This window comes from Rattus rattus, chromosome 4, assembly GCF_011064425.1.
Source record: "Rattus rattus isolate New Zealand chromosome 4, Rrattus_CSIRO_v1, whole genome shotgun sequence".
Lineage (NCBI taxonomy): Eukaryota > Metazoa > Chordata > Mammalia > Rodentia > Muridae > Rattus > Rattus rattus.
Window position 1 is genome coordinate 7,919,026 of NC_046157.1, and position 21,814 is coordinate 7,940,839.

Genomic DNA, 21,814 nt, shown 5'->3' on the forward strand with positions numbered 1-21,814 from the left:
CCGGCGCGCGAGTCAAAATGACGCGCGCCTCCGAGGTGCGGCTCCGGGCTGCAGCTGGGAGCTCTATAGAGGTAATCCGCGGTCAGACTTCAGCCCGGAGTCACTGTAGAGTGCGGTGGGTGACGACGCGGCCACGGGCCCGACCTGCGGAGAAGGGACCGGGCCTAGGGCGGGCCCACGCTGGAAGAAGCTTTAATTAAGAAGCGGCTTCTTGGGTTTGCTGCCACAGTCACCCCGAAGGTCGGGGCCAGGACGCGTTCTCTTGACCCTTCGCCGGAAGGGGACACCTTGCGGACTACTGCCCCGCCCCCGATTTGCAAGGGCACCGGGCAAACTGCTTTTACAAGTGCGGCGGCTGAGAGATGGCTGCTTTTGTGGAAGAACTCGGTTTGATACCTGTGTTTTGATAGTGGCTCATCATCTGGTGGCTCACAACTGATTCAATTCAGTTCACTCCAGTTCAGGGGATCCAGCGCCCCCTTCCGGTCTCTGCAGGCCCTTAATACACGTGGTGTACGTACTTGCACGCTGTCAGAATATTCTCACACGGGGGGCGTGGGGGGGGGGAGACAGAGAGAGAGAGAAGTGTCTTAGCCAGTTTCTGCCCTCAGATGTCCCCATGTTAGCACAATAAGTTTATAGAGTAGCTATGTCTATGTGAACAGAGGTGGTCGCCACACGAGTTAAACGCGACTGCTCTAGTAACTGCATTGCTAGGGGCTGAACGTGCAATCCACAGGAATGAAAGATAATCACAGTTCCTGGGGTGGGGTGCCATCCCTCAAAGGGATCAACTAACCTTTGCCCTACAGTGGAAGAAATGTCATCGTTTCTACCAGAATTTGAATTTGTCTAATTGTGCTCATTTTCTAGAACCAAAACTCTCAAAGGCTGGGTTTCATCAGAAGCCCATATGTGTTTTGGCAGAAATACACTTTCAGTCCTAAAACAGACCTACAAGGTCAGAATCTCTGTGGTGTCTGTGAATATTTGTCATAGAAGGTTTTTGATTCCTCCAAAACTGGGATGGAAAACCTCAAAAACCTCAATGTAATCAATCCACAGTGTTGTCCTCAGTAATTCCAGGGCTAGTGCTGTAACAAAAGACTTTATTCCTTTCGGGTTTTCATTTCCCTTGAGATGGTTCTGTAAGAGATCCTCACCTTAAGCTGGTGACACCTTAAGCTTAAACTTCTCAGGTTTAAGAACTGGGATTACAGGGCTGGAGAGATGGCGCAGCGGTTAAGAGCACTGTCTGCTCTTCCAGAGGAACTGAGTTCAATTCCCAGCAATCACATGGTGGCTCACAACCATCTGTAATCAGGTCTGGTGCCCTCTTCTGGCCTGCAGGCATACATGCAGGCAGAAAGCTGTATGATGTATAATAAATAAATTTTAAAAAATTTAGGGATTCTAGCATAGATGCTGAAGAGATGGCTCAGCGGCACCTCCTTCCAAAGGCTTTGAGTTCAATTCCCAGAAACTACATGGTGGCTCACAAACATCTGAAATGAAATCCGATGCCCTCTTCTGGCGTGTCTGAAGACGGCTACAGTGTACTCACATACACAAGTTAAGTCTTAAAAACAAACAAACAAAACAAAACAAAAAAACAAGCATAGCTGGGTGTTGGTGGCATGTGCCTTTAATTCCAGCATTTAGGAGGCTGGTGAAGGTGATCTGAGTTCCAGGCCAGCCTGGTCTACAGATGTTGTTCCAGGACCAGAGAACAAGCCCTAAGGGAGCATACATTCATTACAAATTACGCAGCACACGACAGACTGCACTGCTTTTCTTTTTTTTCTTTTTTTTTTTTTTTAAAGATTTATTTATTTATTATATATAAGTATACTGTAGCTGTCTTCAGATACACCAGAAGAGGGCATCAGATCTCTTTACAGATGGTTGTGAGCCACCATGTGGTTGCTGGGAATTGAACTCATGACCTCTGGAAGAGCAGAGGTGCTCTTAACCGCTGAGCCATCTCTCCAGCCCTGCACTGCTTTTCACTACACTATTTGTTATTCTAACTGAGTTTCTTCTAGAAAATAGCCCAGTTATTGTGGATGGGGATGAGAATGCAAACTATGCAGGAATATCCAAACTGAAAAACAAACTCCATGCTGCTCACTGCTGGAAAGGTGGAGGCACCTGGGAGAATGGAGTCTAAAGATGAGGTGGACTAGTCTCATTCAATAACTAACTTTATTCAGAGCACCAGAGAGTTTATAACTCTGAGGGTTAATAATCGTCATAGGAGAAAATAATCATAAGGATAAGCCACACCTAGCAAAAACATGTTTCTTCAATAGAGGCATAAAACAACACTAGCCACTTGTAATGAATAATCTGAAAAAACTCACTCCAATATACCTGGGAGGGGTATGGAAACCCATCCCAAGAACAATTCAGTGTTTTGAAGAAACTGAGGACCGAAAACTTGTCTTTGCTTGAGTGTTCTCACAGGCCCACAGAATTCATACGACTTCATTCTTAGTGTTCTGACACCATGTTACTAGGAACAACCCACTGCTTATGAACAAATACAAAACCCACACATATAAGAGGCCCATGCGAGGCTGGCATTATTCTCTAGGCCAGTGGTTCTCAACCTTCCTAATGCTTTGAAAATACAGTTCCTCACAGTTCAGGTGACTTCCAACCATAAAATCATTTTGTTGCTGTTTCATAACAGTACTTCTGTTACTGTTACAAATTATACCTATCTGATACGAATTGTACATATCTCAGTATCTTCAGAAAGGTTGGTTGGCTTGCAAAAATGTTGCAACCCACAGGTTGAGAACCACTGCTCTAGGTTCTGATAACAATGAGAAGCATGAAGGTTAGCTATGGAGGAAAATATATACATAGAAAATATTAGAACCAAAAAGGATGAGGCAGCCCCTTTTACAGATCAATTGATCTAGCTAGCTATGTGTGTCTGTCTGTCTATCTATCTATCTATCTATCTATCTATCTATCTATCTATCTATCTATCTAAATTAAAATTTAAAAGTAACAGGGCCTCTAGGAAACAGCCCAGGAGAAGAAAACATTGAATTCAGAATATTCTGCTGGGATCTGGGCATAGGAGAACAGATGTTTGGGATACAAGAAGTTATGCACAAAGTTAAGGAAGATGGTAGGCACTGTAGTTTAGGGCAGTATCTTCATTTGTGACACGACTACCTGTGAGGAGAGGGTTGTGAGTGGTTTGAGGAAAGGCCCTGAGAATGGGCAAGTGTGTAGGGTCAACAACGTAGGTGGGATCCAAGGCAAGGGCCCAAGGCAGGCAGAAATCAGTCAGCTTATCCCCAACTGTCACAGCTGTTCAAGTGTACCAACCCCACAGATAATCAGGAGAGACCAGAAACCTTCGAAGACCACAGAGCTGCCTTAAAATAAGCACCACTGGTGATAAGTGTGACCACAGGAGACTTTGCATATATTCTAGTTTTGCTTAAACCCCTCACCTACTCTTCACTCCTTGTCCCATCCATGCTTACACCTTTAACTCCCAGTATTTCCCCTCTCCTTTTCCGATCACATGTTATACTTTCTCCTCCTCCCTTTAAGTTTTTTTTCCCCTCCTCAAGTTCATGTGTCCTTTCTGTTACCTGACCTTTACAGGCACTCTTTTCCTAGCTCTGGGAATTTTATATAGATTCTAAAAAATACTGTCTATTCATTCCGAACAAGAATTTTCTTTTTTATGCTGGTAACCTGTAAATTTGGTTTTGTATGAGTGTCCTGTATATCTTAGTATTTCTGCTGCTACCTTCTTGTATTAAGGATGAGGGGTATATGGGCAAAGACTGTGGGCCAGGGGCTCCAGAATGTTTTTCTGGATAAGGAACACAGAAAAAGGGTTAGAAAGAGAACTCTCTCTTTATAGAACTCTCTTTATATAGAGAGAACTCTCTATATATACCTTTAAATACATGGCTATAATATATTTATACTTGGGTGCCTGGTGCGTGTGGAGGCTAGAAGAGGGCATCGGATCCCCTGGCACTGGAGTTACCGACAGTTGTGACTTGTCACCTGGGTCTCCTGAACCAAACCCAGGTCCACTGGGAGAGCAGTCAGTGTCTTACTCTTTGAGCCCTTTCTCTAGTCCCCAGCAAATGCTTTAGTTGTTCACATTGGTCACTGATTTCCTTCCCTTTCCCCTTTTCATGAAAAATGTTAGCATTTAGTGACCCTCCCTGGGTGACTTCAAGTCACCAGGACACAGGCAACTCCCAAACCCTTAATCTTTTCCATCTCTTCTCTGAAGAATTTGGCCTTCACCACTGACAGGCTGTTTAGGGAGTGTCCCCTTTCCTAGAACTTCAGAGGGGCCTTTCACACAGCATCAATGATGGGAGCAGCTCCAGTCTGTGTGTGTGTGTGTGTGTGTGTGTGTGTGTGTGTGTGTGTGTGCTTTCAGCATTAACCCTCGTGTCTGCTCACTAACCAATGTCTCTAATTTATCCAGGTTAACAGTCTCTCATATCAGTTTTCTCCAAGTTACCTGGGTGCTATTTGTCAAAGTTGATCCCCTGTGGTGATGCATGCCTCTAGCATTCCCACCACCTCCTGGGTGCTTGCCCTGTGACCATGGTCATGGTTCACATGGCCCAAGAGTTTTTGGTTTTTCTGCAGTCTGGGTGGCTTGTCAGAAAGGAAAGAGGGAAACATCCCCCAAGTCTTGTGAGGTAGCAGGCCAATAAGTGTTTTTCTTAGCTTATTACAAAGTTATTCATTCATCTATCTGGAGACATGGTCTGTTTTATGTAGCCCTGGCTATCCTGGAGCTCATTATGTAGACCAGGCTGGCCTCAAATTCACAGAGATCTGCCTGCTTCAGCCTCTCGAGTGCTGGGATTAAAGACGTGCACTACAATGCCTGGCTACAAGTATTTTTAATTTTTATGGTAAGTATTTCAGTCCTCTCCAAGTGATTGTTTAACTCAGATTCACACACTTCAAGATGTGTACAGGTTTAAATTTTGGTTCACAGAACCAAACTTTGTAAAACACCTGGATTCAGTTTGGAAATGTATGTCAACCCAAGGTTCCTAGCCCAGTGCCTTTAATACTCACAAGAAGTGAGAGGTGGGGACAACAGTGGAAGGAGTGGGGGGCGGCAGTGACACCAATAAACAGTGAATGGAATGAAGAGTGTGAAACCCTATATCTCCAGGTTCAAGCTCAGCTCTGTCTGTTTGGGTAAGCTATTTTAAAACATTGTATTTTAAATCAGCCTTCCTCCCCTTCCTCAATATCCCTTTCCCCCTGTCCTCTCTTCCTCTGTCCTCCCCACTTCTACTCTTCCTCCCCTTCCTCCTCCTTTGCGTGTGGGATATTTAATAAGGACCCCATACACACTAGGTACCTGCTCCTTCACAGATCCATACCCTGAATTCTAAACTTCTCCTAACAAGAGGAAGGAGAAAGCATGTTGTCTCCTTGGAAAGATGGAGTGGGCTGGAGATGTAGATACGGTGCTGTGTTCAGAGAGTTCCCCCCGGGTTAGTGTGACAACTCAGTTTTCATATCCTCCAAGGACAAAGCCTTCGCCGAGGCTGCACATAGACAAGGACTGAGGGTGGCAGGGCTTCTCTTGAGACACGGTCTGTCCATGCATTTGAAGCTGGCCTTAACCTTGCTGTTTAGCCCAGGTTAGTGTTGAAATCACCATCCTCCTGCCTCTGACGCTATGCTACAATAGAAGGATCTTTAAGGCAGCTCCAGCGAGCTCAGTCAGTATGACTCATATACACACTAGGAAACGGCCCTGAATTTGTGTGACCTTTGATTTTTCTTTTCCACTAGATAAAAGAAGGAATCAAAAAGACCCCCCAAAACAAACGAGCAAACAAACAAGCAAAACCCAAAACCCCAAAACCAAAAAGCCCCCAAACCATAATTTGACCACTTTAAACCTCGGAGACTTACAAATGTCCTCTGTTGTGGTTTCATTCTGCCACCTAGTGGGCAAAAAGTGAAAAATCAGACCAGAGCAAATTAATTCGTCATGATCTCACTTGTCATTGTCATTTACCAAGTGCTTTCTGATTAGTGGGGTTAAACCTTTACCAAGCCTACTTCTGAGGTGACTAGCTGATGTTTCCAGAGAAAACATCAGTTCGATATTCTAAACCCCAGGCTCCCAGAGCAAGTTTTCCAAAATACTTGTACTTTGGAGCTACAAAGCATAAAGATTGTAGAGTGAGAGGCTCACGAGTTCTCATCCCCCTGAACTCTCCTGCTGCGTCCTCTCCTCGCTCCTCCTGCTCCCCCTCATCCTTGGAAGGAAGGGTTTATTTCACTTCTAAGTTTGAAGGTATAGTCTGCCATGGTCGGGAGGTCATGGTGGCTGGAGTGGTCAGTTTACATCCACAGTCAGGAAAAGGGAGCAGAGAGGGGACAATCTTCGCTTGAACGCCCCCCATTGAGATCAGCACCTACACTAGAAATAGCCTGAAGGCCTTGAGGGTCCTGTCTTCCCCAATACACTGAGCAAAGTCATAAATAAAAACTTCCACTTACAAATTACAAATCCTTGCTGGGTGACAGTGGTGCACCCTTTTAATCCCAGCACTCAGGAGGCACAGGCAGGTACATCTCTGAGTTCAAGGCCAGCTTGTCTACAGAGTGAGTGCCAAGACAGGCAGAGCTGCACAGAGAAACCCTGTTTCAAAAACCTAAAAACTCAAAAATCAAAACCACCCCCCCAAACCCTTACAATGTTGGTGTGACCGAGATGAATATTTGCTAAGGATTGGATGCTTGTGACCATGTTATGACTGCTAGGACCATTTCTTTAGTGTCTGTGGGAAAGTCTGTGCTTCCCAGGATGAAGACATTTGCAGTTAAGTCTGCCCCAGAGGGTAAACGCATCGGGTTCAGTGTCCAGCGACGCTCAGAGGATGGCTCCGGCTCTTACGACTGATACAGCATTGGCAGGTGCTGCTCCCCTCTCCCAGCTTCTGTGAGGTGCCTGTCACAAATACAGTTGTCCCCATCTTAGGGATGAGAACAGTCTTCTGACCTGGGAAAAATCCCACCCCCCAACCCTCCACCCGTGCTAATTCCTGCATGGTGAATTTCACTGATTGGCTGCTGGACTCTGGTGAATCAGTTTCCTTTCTTGCAAAATGGAATCATTCTCATGGAGGAGTGCTGTTCGTGGTGGCTCTGTAGTCCCTGGCAGCATCTGGGATACTGAGGTACTGACCCTGGGAATTTGGTCCTTTTAGTTCACACAGGGAGTAATGGAGGGGTTCTCTCCACCACTCTACATCTCCCTCATAGTGGAAAGACTGTCACCCCCTACCCCATCCACCATGCTGGCCTGCTGTAAGGGACCTCCAGGGCCCCAGTGACCTAGAGAGAATCTCCCTGGTGTTTCCAGTAGCCACAACTGGAGGACAGAGGTGAGGCCTGAGCCAGATGCTCTCACCATGACCAGATGCTAAATGGGGACCCAACCAGGCTGCTCAATTCCACACACCCTGTCCAGCTGCCCTCAGAGCCTCCCACATCTGGTGGGATTTCTGAAGATTTTTCCAGGAGGCGCTGTGTCCTGCACCCTGTGTTACTTCCCCTCCCCCAACATGTACTGGGCGAGCCCTAACCTCAGAATGGTGTGTGGGTCCTCCAGGTAGCAGGTGAGAATCTTCCACAGCCTCTTGCCTGCTGGGTGAGGTGACTGTGCCTCTGGTGCCAACACCAGGCCCTCTCTGCTCAGTGACCACTCCCTCCCCCAGTCAGTCTTTGCCCAGAATGCCTCTTTCCTCCATACCCACTCATCAGGGCTCCCCTGAGCCCTGGATCATTCCTGAACAGAGCCCTCCCTGTGGGTTTCCATTTTAGAGGTCCTTCTCTGCTGACTTGAGTCCTGGGGTGCCCTTTCTGGAGTACTTTTCATTAAGAAGTCTGTTTTATTTCAGAGTACGTGTATGTGTGTGTGGACAAGAGCATCTGAGTGCAGAGCTGGAAACATGCATTGGATCCCCTGAAGCCAGACTTAGAGACAGTTGGATGCCTCTCTTATGGGCTCTGGGAACTGCACTTGAGCCTTCTGCATGCCCAGTGCCCTCCCTTCACCACGGAGCCATCTCTGCAGCCATGCACTCCTTGGGATCTTCTGTGCACAGGCTTGCTCCCCTAGTCTGCCTCCCAATTAGTGGGGGTTGGGAGTAGAAAGCAGGAATCTTGTAGAGTTCAGCTACAGGATGTAGCCCAGGGAATCCTGCTACCTCAGCTTCTCATCTGAAAATGGTGAGACCCTTGGGGCACTGGGAAGATGGCGTTTGGATGAGCACCTGGTTCCTCCCCAGGTTCAAGGCTAGCACTTGCTCGTTATTAGATGGTGTGTAGTCATGCACTTTCCACCCATGCCCCACTGGCCAAATAGCCAATGAGAGGCTTTTTTATTTGATAATAAATGCCTAGGCCGTTAGCTTTGGCTCATTCCCTGACTAGCTTGTAACTTACATCACCCATCACTATTACATCACTATTCTGTCTTCCACATGGTTAGTTACCTCTCCTCAGTGTCATGTGTCTGAGTTCCTCCCAGTCCAGGCCAATGTCCTCCCTCTGACTGTCTCCCAGAGTCCCTGTGTCTCTGCCACATCTTCCACCTCCTATTGCTGCCTCAGTTTACTCACCGTGAGTTTTTTGTTGGCAGGAGGTGCCCCACACAGTACAGGAGAGAGTCTCTACAGATGGGTGCTATTCCCGACACAGTCCCAGGCTACCATAGATAGGTGCCATGCACTAGAAAATAACCACAGATCAATTAATCACACCACTGGTGTGAAGGTGCTGATGTACTTAATTGCTCTTCTGACTTCCCAAATGGAAGAGGTGCAGCAATTGATAGACACAAAGGAGGTGAGTGAGGGACATTAGTGAGAAGAGAGGGAGGAGGTGGGGAGGAGGGTAGGGAGAGGGACAGCTGCCAAGCACAAGGGCAGTGGTGGATTTCTTGGAGGATCAGGGAGATTCGACTATGAAAACTGAGTTAAAAGTCCCCCCCCCCACAGCATGTTAGAGCTGGAAAGGTTGTCCGAGACCACAGAATCCTCCCACCCCTAAGCCCAGGTGACAGTAGATGGCCTGGGGGAACAGGAGTCCTGAGACAGCACTGACAGCCATGCCTGCTCCTGGCAAGGACCAGTGCCCAGGGGCCCACATCCTCCACATCCTGGTCCCCCAAGGCTGCTTCAGCAGGGAGTGGGTCCCCATGGGAATTCCTGGAGGTGTGGAAGTAGTAGACACTCTGGGAAGGAGGAGAATGCTGAGTGTAACTTCCTCTTGCCTCCCCCATGCCCTCCCTCACTGCCATTGATCAGCTGCCCCTCTCTCCTCAGCCCCTCCCCCTGTCCCAGCCCCCCACCCCCACCCCCACTGACACCTGGCCAGGTCAGGAAGCAGAGTTCTGCATGGCACCCAGCACCTTCTTCTGGTCAGTGCTGGTTTGGTCACAGGTAGGGGCTCCTGCTGGGAACCCCAGTGACAAGTGGGCAGCTTCCCCCAGTGGCCTTGTCTGGTTGGAAGCATTCCCCATTGCTGCACTGAGACCAGACCCTTGTCCCCACCTGCCCCTCCCCCACCCAGCTAGATGTCCCCAGGTGCTTCACCAAGGGACACATCCACTCTGGTCCATTAGACACTGCGTCCTCTTCTCCAGGGTCTTGAGCATGATAGCTATTCCTAAAATAGTTGTCTGCTAGTTGTGGTTCGTTAGTAAAGCAGTTTGTACGTAAGATGAAAAGATGACTGTGCGTAAAACTGTTGCGTTGTTCCATTTGTTTAAATGAAAAGAAGACAGGAAAATAGGATGAAAGTCTCTTAAAACATTTGGAAGGATTGTTCTGTGGTGTGATACACCAGAGAAGACTACTCAAGGCAACAGAAAACCATTCTGAGCCTTTTTCAGGGTGAGTTTTCAAGCAGAAAAATCATATCCTGGGTGACACACCCCTGTGACCCAGAACAATTAGCCAGAAGCAGAACTACAGAAGCCACAAGGCACGGTTAGTACATCTAGGGACTTTCCCAGAACTATGGACTCTGATAGAAGGCGAGGGCTCAACCATTGAGCCATTGAGTTCTAACAGAACCCTTCTATTAAAAAAAAAAGTCCCTATTATTTATCTAACTCTTTGAATTCTTTCCTTTGTACAAAGTCCTATGCCATGCACATTAGCAATCTGCTATTACAGACCCGATGACGGGCGGCTCAAACAAAAAGTGTATTGGTGTCTCTCATGACAGCTGTAATACATGGGAAGGAACACTCCACGCAGCGAGGCAGAGTTCCTTGGTTTCTGTATCTGCTTTCTCCACCGTCCCCTTGAACACCGTCTTTGTGTGGCTTGCCTTGTTAGAGTTTCTACTGCTTTGATAAATCCCACGACCAAAAGCAACTTGGAGAGGAAAAGGTTTATTTCAACTTATGTCTCTCAAGTCACTGGAGGAAGCCAGGGCAAGAATCAAGAAGGAAGCTGGAGGCAGGAACTGGAGCAGAGGCCGTGGAGGATGGAGTTCAGTGGATTTCTCCTCATGGCTTGCTGAGCCTGCCCTCTTAGACCATCCATGAGCACCTGTCTATGGTACCACCACCACAGTGGGCTGGGCCTTCCCCCCTCAATCACGGAGCAAGGAAATGTCCCACAGGCTTGCCCACAGGGCATTCTGGTGGGAGCATAGCCTCACCTGAGGTTCTCTTCCCAGATGACTTATCTGATACAGTAGCCGTCAGAGAAATGCAAGGCAAAACCTCACTGTGATCCCATTTTACCCAGTCAGAATGTCATAAGAAAACAAATAACATTTTCATAAGACGATAAATAACAATAAATTCTGTCATGGGTGTGGATAAATAGGAGCCCTCGATACATGATACACTGCTGGTGGGAATGCAGGTTAGTCCAGTCTCAGTGGAAATCAGCCCGGATCTCAGGAAAGGAGGAAATAGATCCACCACACAGAACCCGGCTCTACTACTGCTGGGTCTTAACCCAAGTCAGCACATCACGGAGGGATTTGCACATTCGTGTTTACTGCAGCCCTAGTCTAGTGAACGAATGCAGATGCTCAACCATAGAGAGCGTTTAAAGAGAATGTGGATATATATGCTCAATAGATTTCCTTTGTAAGCCATGAGGAACGATCGGGTTATGGTGTATGCAGGAAAATGTGTGCAAATGGAGACAGTTATAGTGAACGGAGCCAGCCTCAGAAAGACAAATTGTGTTTGCCTGTCCTCTTCTGTGGCTCCTGGACTTTATACACTTACATAAAACCCTGCATGTGTACATAAAACAAAAACACAAGTGAAAGTGTTCAGGGGAAGGGAGCACGGGTGGCGAGGAGAGACGGCTCAGTGGTTGAGAGCACTGACTGCTCTTCCAGAGGTGCTGAGTTTAAATCCCAGCAACCACATGGTGGCTCACAGCCATCTGTAATGAGATCTGATGACCTCTGCTGGTGTGTCTGAGGACAGTGTACTCACATACATGAAATAAAGCACAAATGGGAGGGGGAGAGAAATGGGAGGAGGGTGTTATGCTCAGAGTATACTATTCGTTTGTATGAAAGATTTAAAGGGTAAAATATGAAGAGCAGTCCAAGGTCGTGGCGTTTCAGTGTGGGAACCTAAGGCTGCCCATCTAAGTCAGGCAGACCAGGGTCAGCAATCGTCCAGCAGCAGAAGGGGGGGGAGTGGCTGCTGGCCTCGGGCGAAGAACGGCTGTGCATCTGCCTTTGGATAGCACATAGCTGTCCTTTTCTTTTTCCTTTCCGGTACCAGGGATAGAGGTCAGGTGTCTGTAAATCACGCTACCACCGAGTTACACTTCTAAATCAACGACACTTTTCCTTTCTTGAATGTCCAAAGTTTTGGGAGTACTGCAGGATAGATCCACTCTTCTGCAGTTAGTGCTATGTCTCGCAATATGATTTTTATTTCATTGTTTCAATAAGCTGTCTTTTTTAAAGTCATGACTAAGTAATAATCATACTCAGCAAAATTTTAACCACACTTAAGGGAAACTCAGGCCTTTTGGGAAAAGCTGGCATTTTGCTTAAGTATCTCACTTCACACGTAGACAGCTCATGTGGACATGAGCTCCTGAAGGAATTATCCAATTTCTGTGGCTGCTTCATTCTGGGCAGTGACTCATCTGTTCTGGTAAAAAAAAAACCAGCCTTGCTGGGTGGCAGTGGCACACGTCTGTAATCCCAGCACTAGAGAGGCAGAGGCAGGAGTTTGAGGCCAGCCTGGTCTGCAGAGCAAGTTCCAGGACGGCTTAGGCTACATTGAGAAATCCTGTCTTAAAAAAACAAAAAAACAGAAACAAAAACCAAAAACAGAAAAAAAAGTAAAAAAAAAGAAAAGAAAAAAAGGAAAAGAAAAAAGAAACAAACAACAAAAAACCCTAAACCCAAACCAAAACAAAGCAAAAAAAAAAAAAAAAAAAAACCAGCACAAAACAAAACACCAAGCCTCAATACATGTGCGGTTGAACGTTCGCTTCTCGTCGCTGAGCAAATGTTGTCTTTCCACACAATGCCCTCTGTGGTGAGTGGCGGATTCTCCTGAGAGCTCACCAAATGAGAGGCTTTCACAACCCTCCGGGGTGTCTAGCAGACCCAGCGAAGTATTGATGTGGTTTTGGGGAGAAAGTCACTCCATCTTGTGCAACAGTTAGAATCTGCTGAAACCAGCAGTGCTCCTCCATGGGACAGGGGCCCGGAGCTCACCCGGAGGCTGAAATGAAGAGGCAGAGGTGAAGAGCACAAGGCATCAGAGAGCACACGGCCTTCCTGGTCAGAGATCCAGCAACAATGCACACACACACACACACACACACACACACACACACACACACACACATGTGCACAAACACATATGCATGCACACACATGTGCACAAACACACATGTGCACAAACACATATGCATGCACACACATGTGCACAAACACACATGTGCACAAACACATATGCATGCACACGCATATGCAGACACACACACACACACAAGCAAAATGCTAAGGTAAAGATACAGAATGATACAGCTTTGAGTTGCTTAAGTTCTTCTCTCTCCTCTGCTTCAGACAGTTTGCCTGGGAAGCTTACAGAGCCATATAGTCTCATCTGACAGCTCTTGGAATTGAGCTCATGTCCTCAATCTTCATGGCCGAAGTGTGTGTCTTCTGCAAATGTGTGTATTAATAGGAAGACAGGAAGGGAGATCATAGTTTGACTCTCTTTTCTTGGTGGGCTCGACACTGCTGGTCCTACCCAGCAGTAAAGGCAGGACTCAGGCTCTGTGCGGCCAGTAGAAAGTGGTAGTTAGAAGTAGCAGACGCCCTCGCCTGGAGTGATCTGTCTCTGAGTGTCCTATAGAAGTTGCTGCTGGCATCCAGAGCTCTTTCTTAAGTCACCATTCAATTCATCAGCTTTGTGCTCCTGAGAACCAGCTCTGGTCTTTCAAAAATAAGATGTGAGTTTGCTGAGAGGTTCCCAAGGTATTGCCTTTCCAACCTCAAGCCTTTTAGGAGCAGCTGAGTGGGTGGCAAATTCTAGTGAAGTTGTCCGTCAACCCAGAGCTGGGCTTCCCAGTAGACAGAAGAGGTGTATACTTCAGGGGTCTGGAGTAACCGAGGTTTATCTATTCACAGAAAATGAGTTTTCAAAACATTAGCTTGAAACTTGGAACCAGAAACATCTTGAAACATGGTGCTCTAGTGCCAAGGTAAGTGTTCTGTGACACTGGGCTTGAGTTATGTAGGATTTTAGAATCCGGAATTGCTATTTCCTTCACACTACATCAGGAACCTTCCTGTTCGTCAGCGCTCTGAACTCATATACACAGTCTTTCCTCAGTATGGGATCCAGGCTAGCAAGTGGCGGACACCTTCTATTTCTTAAAGGTTTGTCTATTTTTGTATACGGGCATTTTGGCTACATGCACTTTGCAAACCAGAAGAAAGCATTGGATTCCATTGGATTACTGTGGGTGCTGGGAATTGAACTCAGGACCTCTGGAAGAGCAGCCAGTGCTCTTAACCGCTGAGCCATCTCTCCAGCCCCTCTATTTCTTATTCTAGTGAAGCCTCTCTTCATTTTTACTGAAATATTAATGTCTGAACCCACAGCTTCACATTTAGTTACAAATGAAGAGTGGGATTATGATGTGAGAATTAGTGTTATTGACTCTCCAGGACAAATTTATGGGAGAGGGAGGTCTCCTGACCCCTGAAGCTATTTTTCATTGCATTTAGAAATATGCTTTTTTTATTTTCCTTACCCTTGCCCCATCTGTTGCTCTGGTAGAGTATGGCCAGCGCCTGGGAACAGGAGGGCTTGACAGAAGCTCTACTTGGCTTCCCAGACCCAAGCTGGATTAAGCCGGGTTCCCTGGGGTGGAGTCTTAAAGCAGCTGCCAGGAGCAAGGAGCTCACTCATTGGCTACTGGCCCTGACTGGGCTGGCCAATGGTGAGCTGGGGTCTGCTTGTCCCCATGAGTACCAGACTCACGAGACCTGGCGATTTTCTCTTCATTTCTGTCTGTACGAGTGCCAGTGGATCTGATTACACCAAAAGGTAAGAACAATTCTAAATTCCTGACTGGGTGGGTAGGAATGCCCAATCCCCGTTAGGTTGTGTTCAGATTTTGCTCTCTGCAGTAGTGTGAGGATAGGTGTAGAGAAAACTCCGACCATGGAAACATGGTTGGGGCAGATAAGCTTTGGGGTTTTTCTTTAATTCTTCAGAGCTCTGAGAGAGAAACAATTACCTTTCGGTTCACATGCTTGAGCCTAACCTGAAGTTTACCCTGTTCATTTGACAACGGGGTGCTCACTGCAAAAAGGAGCCTGGAATTAGTGAGATAGGACGGTCTATCCACAGATGAGACTCCGTTGGAAAGTGGGATCTATTGCTTCTCAGCTTTCTGAGTTACAGAGACAGGAGAAGCAGGCAGAGAGTCAGTCTAAGGAAGCCCAGTTGAGGTCAGACCTCAGACTGTAGGCTGTGTCTCTGCCACTTAGTTCTACTCAGCAGGTATGCATGGAGCATGCGCTGTAGAACACTTTGCCAGGACGATGAGTGAAAACATGGGTGGGGTCTGAGGAGTTCGAGACATCTGTCTGCATAGAGGCATTTTAGGGGATGCTTGAGTGGGGATTGGGTGACATAAAGTGACGAGAACCTGGAAAATAGTGGCAATCTGGACAGAAAGCCATATTTGAGAGATATTTTCTGACAGAGGCACTGCACCTGCTTGGTCTTTGTCAAACCTAACTCTTGCTCCGGGAACACAGCATCGGAACCCTGGTGGTGGAGGAGATGAAGGAGGGCGGGGTTTGGAAGTCAAGACAGCCTCTTGTGTGTCATGATATGTAAGTCCCTGGTCTGAAGAAATTTTGTTTTTGAGACCAGATCTCACTATATATTCCTGACTGGCTTGGGATTTACAAAGACCAGGATATTACTAAACTCACAGAGATCCACCTGCCTCACGGGCTCCCAAGTGTAGGGATCAAAGGCAGCTGAGAATGGGTTTTGAATCAAGCCTCACGAGAGTAGAGCCATCTCACTCCGAGTGACTTCATTAAAAAGGAGTTTGGTCAGAGTCATTCTGGGAGCAAGAGGGCAGGCAGAGCAGGCCAGAGGGGCATGAGAGTGCCGCTTGGTTCTTGGAGCAGTGTCATTCCCAAGGCTTAGTGAGAAATCCTTGATGCCTCTCACCCTGAGTCTTGAGGAATCTTGAGAGACATGGGCTTGTTTCTAGTCTTGTACGTGTGAACATGAATGCATGTGTATGTGGAAGCCAGAGGTGTCTCTCCATATGAGGTGTCTTTCTTAATCTCCGCCTTATGTTTTGAGACAAGGTCTCTTACAGAACCTGGAGCTTGATGAAGGAGGCCAGACTGAGGCCATTCATCTCTGGGGAAGTTCTCGACTCTGACATCCCCTACCCCAGTGTCAGGCTTAAAGCTGACGGCTTTTTACGTGGTTCTGGGGTTCTAATTCAGGTCTTCGTGCTTTCTCATCAACAGAGCCGTCTCCCAAGCATTTAAAAGCATTTTATTTACTTCTGTGTGTGTGCTTGTGTGCACGTACATGCAAGGGTCTAATGTGTGCAGTCACGCACATTCTACAGCAGGCATATGGAGGTGAGAGGGTAACTTTTGGGAGCCATTCCTCCCCTCCTATCTTGTTTGAGGCAGTTCTCTCTTGTTTCTTCCGCTCTGTGCCCCTGTGCACAGCCTGGTCCCCGAGCTTTGGGATGATTCTCCCATCCTCATCTACCCTCGGGTCTCAGGATTACCATGATCGCCACCTCATCTTGCTTTTTATGTGGGACCCAGGTATTGAACCCAGTCTCATCCTTGCCAGGGCGGTTACAGAGACAAACATTCCAGTTACTCGTCAACCCGGTAGCCCCCACGCGCTCTGCTGAAGTCAGGACAAGAGAATGCTCACGGCTCTCCCAACGCTGAGGGACACCTTCCAGATAATCTTAGGAGCTAGACAGAGTTGCCTGAGCTCCTGGCATTGCCATTTATGATTGGGTTGTATCATTGTGAAACTATGACTATTAACTTAATTTTTATTTGTTTGTTTATCATGTGCTGCTGAAGATGAAACTTAGGGTTTCATACACGCTAGGCAAATGCTCCACCACTGTCTACCCTTGAGTACCACTTCGATCCTTAATGGCTACTGCAGAGGCTGGAGAGATGGCTCAGTGGTAAGAGAGGTCTTGAGTTCAATTCCCAGCAACCATCTGTAAGGGGACTTGATGCCCTTTTCTGATGGCAACAGTATACTCACATATTTAAAATAAACAAATCTTAAAGAATGGCTTCTTTACATCATTCAACCCAAAGACTGCGTGATGTTAAGCCAGCATCTTGGCCTCTTTGAGTCTTAGGTGCTCCTGTTTATTGCAAGGCTGCCTATAGGCGGGCTAAATGAGATAAAAGTACTTTGTGCTGGGTGTGGTGGCACTCACCTTTAAACTGCATTCAGGAGGCAGAGACAGGTGGATCTCTATGAGTTCAAGGACAGCCTGGTTTACAAAGAGTTCTGGGACAGTCAGGAGTCCCTTTCTCCGTGTGTGTGTGTGTGTGTGTGTGTGTGTGTGTGTGTGTGTGTGTGTGTGTGTGTGTGTGTGTCCCTGTCTCATAAAACAAAAAATAAAATGGAGTATCTTGTGCAACTGCTACTCTACAGAATTGTCACACAGGTTAGGATGCTGGGCCCAAGCTTCGAGGCTAATCTTAGAGGCAGTGCTGCAGGCCACGCTGGTTTGTAAGCTGGAAATCTCTCAGGGCTCATCTTCCTATTCTCTCAATGTCTTCCCCTCTTGTGCCGTTGCGTCTTCTCCTTGGAGTCTCGTAAAGGTGAAAACCACCGACGAGTCCACGCTTCCAGCACACAGAGCCTTCCACGAGGGAGTCAGGGAATGCACTCAACCTTTCTGCCTCTACAAGCAAGGACGGGAGGGTCCTGCAATTGCTTTTTGGCTCTGGTACTTCTCTGTGCTGTGTTTACTGGCTGGAGGTATTGAGACCATATTCAGTGACCTCTTCTCTCCTTGTAGCCTAATCTCTGCCAGTCCCAGAGGAAACCCCAATCTTGAGTTTCACAAGATTCTGATGTTGCTGCTGCTGAAATGCCAGCAGGTCAAAGTGGAGTTTCACATCTCCTTCACTGGACTGTGATCCTAGAACATTGCAGCCATCCCTCTGTATAACTCCCGTGCGGTTTGCTAGGAAGGCAGTGTGGGTCATCGGACAGCATCTGTTTACTTGTTTTTTGTTTTTAATTTTGAGACAGGGTTTCTCTGTGTAACAGGTAACAGAGCCCTGGCTGTGCTGGACTCGTTCTGTAGACCAAATTGGCCTCGAACCTTACATCAATCAGCCTGCCTCTGCCTCCCGCGTGCTGGGATTAAAGTCATGCATCACCAGGCCTGGTTCCACCTGTTTCCTTCTTATTTTTTGGCAGAAATGACCAAACCTTTCTGGCTCCCAGATGTCTGAGCTGGAGGTCTCCCTTCTGAGGCTGTGTAGGTGAAGTGAATCGCAGCATCTGTCCACAGTGGGTGATGCATTCATGTTTGTTTGCTTCCCTTCTCTCACGAACTCGTAGAGCATTTTGTAGTTTATAAAATACCCCACACTTTCTGCCAACCGGGTCTTATGATAAGATTGTGAAATCACATTTCTAGGCAAAGAGAATAAAGCCAGTGAGGCAGATGGGGGCAGAATGAGGAGGGGGCTGGGAAGCCAGGCCATTTGATTGACAGTCTTCTGGTCTCTCATGGGGAAGGGTACTAAAAGGCAGGGTATATCACTGTAATAGTTTTCTCTTCCCCGTCTACATCAGAGTCTGTTATCGGGCCAGGACTGTATTTCCACGCCTTCTGTTGGATCTTGGAATTTCACTCAAGCAGTCAGCAGCCCCAGATCCCCACCCTTAAATCAGTGCAGTCAAAAGTGACAGCCATTGCTCACCGGCTTACTCCAGATACCCTACTAAGCATGGTTCATAGATTCTGTCGCTTAGTCTTCCAACAAACACATAAAGGGCAAGAACTGGTTATTCTGTACCCGAGAACGTGTCTCCCTGAGAACCCCCATATTGTCTCCAGAACGGCTGTGATCATTCAATGAGATGGTGGGACAAAGGCTTTCCAAATATAAAGGATTATACTGGATTCTTGCCATCTACCTTCAACACCTATCCAAAATGTTTCTTTTGTACCATGCTCTAGTCGTAGATTTATGTACAGCACTCAGTTCCACACCATAGGGTTTCCCCTATAGAAATAGGAGTCTTTCAAAGTCAAAGTGCAGCAATTGCTCTGTCTACATAACGAACAGAAATAATGCCGAGTTTAAAAAATGAGGTGTCTTGCGTTGTCCTTCACACAGCTGCCTTTACATCCAGAACGAGGTGGAAGTGAAGCCTCCAGTCAGGATCCGTCCTTAGCACCCACATGCTTAGGGCCAGGAGAGCGAGCTCGGCAGTCAGCAGTATGTGCAGAGGAAATTTTGCAAAGGGCTTGGTTCACAACTGTCTTTAACTTAGTTCCAGGGCATCCAATGACGTCTGCCCTCCATGGGTGCCTGTACGTAGGTGCATATCCCCATGCATATTCAAATAATCAAAAAATAAAAAATAAGTCTTAAAAAGGAACAGCTAAGGATATGTAGTGTTTAGTACCTCCGCCCCTTGCCACTCGGGGAATCTCAGAACAATCAGATCTGTGAGTGGAGAAAAGCATTGGTTGGGAACACGGAGGGGTGCGGGAGAATGTGGTCTTAGATGAGGAAGGTTGTTGGTTTTTCAGTACAGAGAGAGAGAGGGGCCAGAAAACTCTAGAGGTCTGCCTTTGCCTTCCTAGCACTAGGGATAAGTCTTGAACCACCCTTTGTCTCTGGGGTCCTCCTTAGCTGCCTTCATGATTCCAAACACTGGACTCTTTCCTATTCCCCCATGGAAAAGCTTGGTGCTGCTTAGACTCCCGAGTTGGAGTTCTCAGGAATATGATTGCTGGAGCTGTAAGAAGAAGGGCGGAGTTGACATAAGACACACGGAATCTTAAAAGTCTCAGGGCAATGGCAGCCGAGATGGCTCAGTGGGTAAAGAGGCTGAACCTAATGACCTGAGGTCATTCCCCGGGACCCAGTTGGTGAAAGGAGAGAACTGACTCCCACAAGGTGTTCTCTGACTTCTGTGAGTACACACACACACACACACACACACACACACACACACACACACACACGCACTAATTAACCAAACCAACTACCAAGCAACAGACTGACTGACTAACTAACTAACTAACTAACTAACTAACTAACTAACTAACTGTAATAAAAAAGTTTCCGGGCAAGCATTTTTTCTAATTACATGAGGTCTTCTCTACCCTGCCCTTTTTGCTCTGGGGCAGAGCCAGACCTAAGCTCTGCTTCGTTCTATTTTTAGCTGTTGCTGAGCCTAGGTTCCTGATCACTCCAGATTCAGGAGATGGCAACAGAGGCACTCGGAGACTCTATGGGCCAGTCTGGGGCAGCCTCCTGCTCTCCGAGAGCACCACCCAGGCAGTTGTTTCTGGCCCTCTCCTCCTCACATCCACCAGTTCCAATTGGTGAGCCGTTAACTAGAATTGGATATTTAGAGAGTGGTATGTCGAGGTGATAGGGAATGCAAAGATGAATTCGAGCAAAGGTATCTAACATGATCTTACGCCATAGTTTACAGCAACATTAAAGAGAGTCACAGGTACAGTAAAAAGTGATATCAGACAGATGAGTGAAAAGAATAAAGGAAACAGGGTATTACCAAACCCTTCCAGTGAGAAGAGCTGTTCAATGCTTGCAATCAAGGAGAATATCAACAGAGCTGAGCACAGGAACACAGACTCTCTGTTCCCCTGGAGGTGAGGACAGACTAACGGAAGGATGAGCTGCACAGAGGGCAAGTCATGGCAGTGTGATGTAAGAAGACAAAACCAGGGGTTCTTGTCCAGTTGAGACATCTGCAGTCGGGGAGTCAGTGAAAGTTGTCTCTTCCTGTGTGAACGCGGTGTGGACCAAAGCAAACGACGACGTCCCAGGAGCCTACAGGAAAGTGGTGGCTTCTCAAGCCCCCAGTTTTCAAGTTCATCGAGAAAAGCTGAAAATAAGTTTGCTGGAGGGAGCCCAGCCTGTGTGCGCCCAATTCCAAGCAGCAAAAAGGCATCGGGGAAGTCTTCAGGCTGTCCCTTAAAGATTCTAAAAAGGAGAACCAGATTCCCGAAGAAGCAGGAAGCAGTGGGTTAGGAAAAGCAGAGACAAAAAAAGGGACAACAGTTATAGATGGCTGGGAGCCACCATGTAATGTGCTGGGAACTGAACTCTCAACCTCTGGCACAGCAGCCCATGCTCGTAACCACTGAGCCATCCCCCTTACCTTGATTTTGTGGTTATTTTTAAAGAATACATCCAGGCAGTTCAAGGGAGCGTCTCCTTTGCAACCTGATCACAGAGATGATGAAAACGAATAGAGCTTACTCATCTGAATAATGTCTTCAGTTTACTGACATATTCTAGGGTGTAAATTTGGGTAAATGAGTTTGTCCAACTGGCTGGTTACAATAGGCATATAATGGAAAAAAAATGAGGCTAACATCTAGCCATTCAAGAGAAACCAGCTATAAAAGTGGAGATTTTTTTTTATAATTTGTAAATTCGACTTGCATACTTGAATTTATGTCATATGTTCCTTCTTTTACCTGGCAAGCTCCTTCCTAAAATCAACATTACATGATTACTAATCTACTGTCTCTGCTTAGATCTTTGTACTAACGCCGTTTTATGGGCATTGATTATGGAAATAGTGCCATATTGTTATAGCGTGTTTGCTTTAAAATCTTGACTTAGTCTTTTTCACATTAAAAACTTGAATATTAAAAAAAGACGACAAAAGCACCCCCCCAAGAAAAAAACCCGAATCAAAACATATCCAAGATACAACAGTGCAGAAGAAACACTTTGTGACCCCAGTAAGTTCACTGACAGAAAAGCACTTACACAGGTGCTTACTGAGGAAATTAAAAATAGCCCTTTCTATAAAATGTATGATTTATTAATGACAGAAGAAGAAAAACCCTTTATTTTGCTCACTAAATTTAACAGTTAAAACAGCAATATCTTTTCTTTTGTTTTTTTTTTTTTTGTTTGGTTCGGATTTGGTTTTTGAGACAGGAAATCCATATTGCTCTGACTGTCCTGGAACTCACTATGT

General features: G+C 46.7%; 1 pseudogene; it reads left to right on the top strand.

Moving 5' to 3' along the window:
- Positions 1-17: 17 nt before the first annotated feature.
- Positions 18-21,074, top strand: LOC116897780 (annotated as a pseudogene).
- The last annotated feature ends 740 nt before the right edge of the window (positions 21,075-21,814 follow it).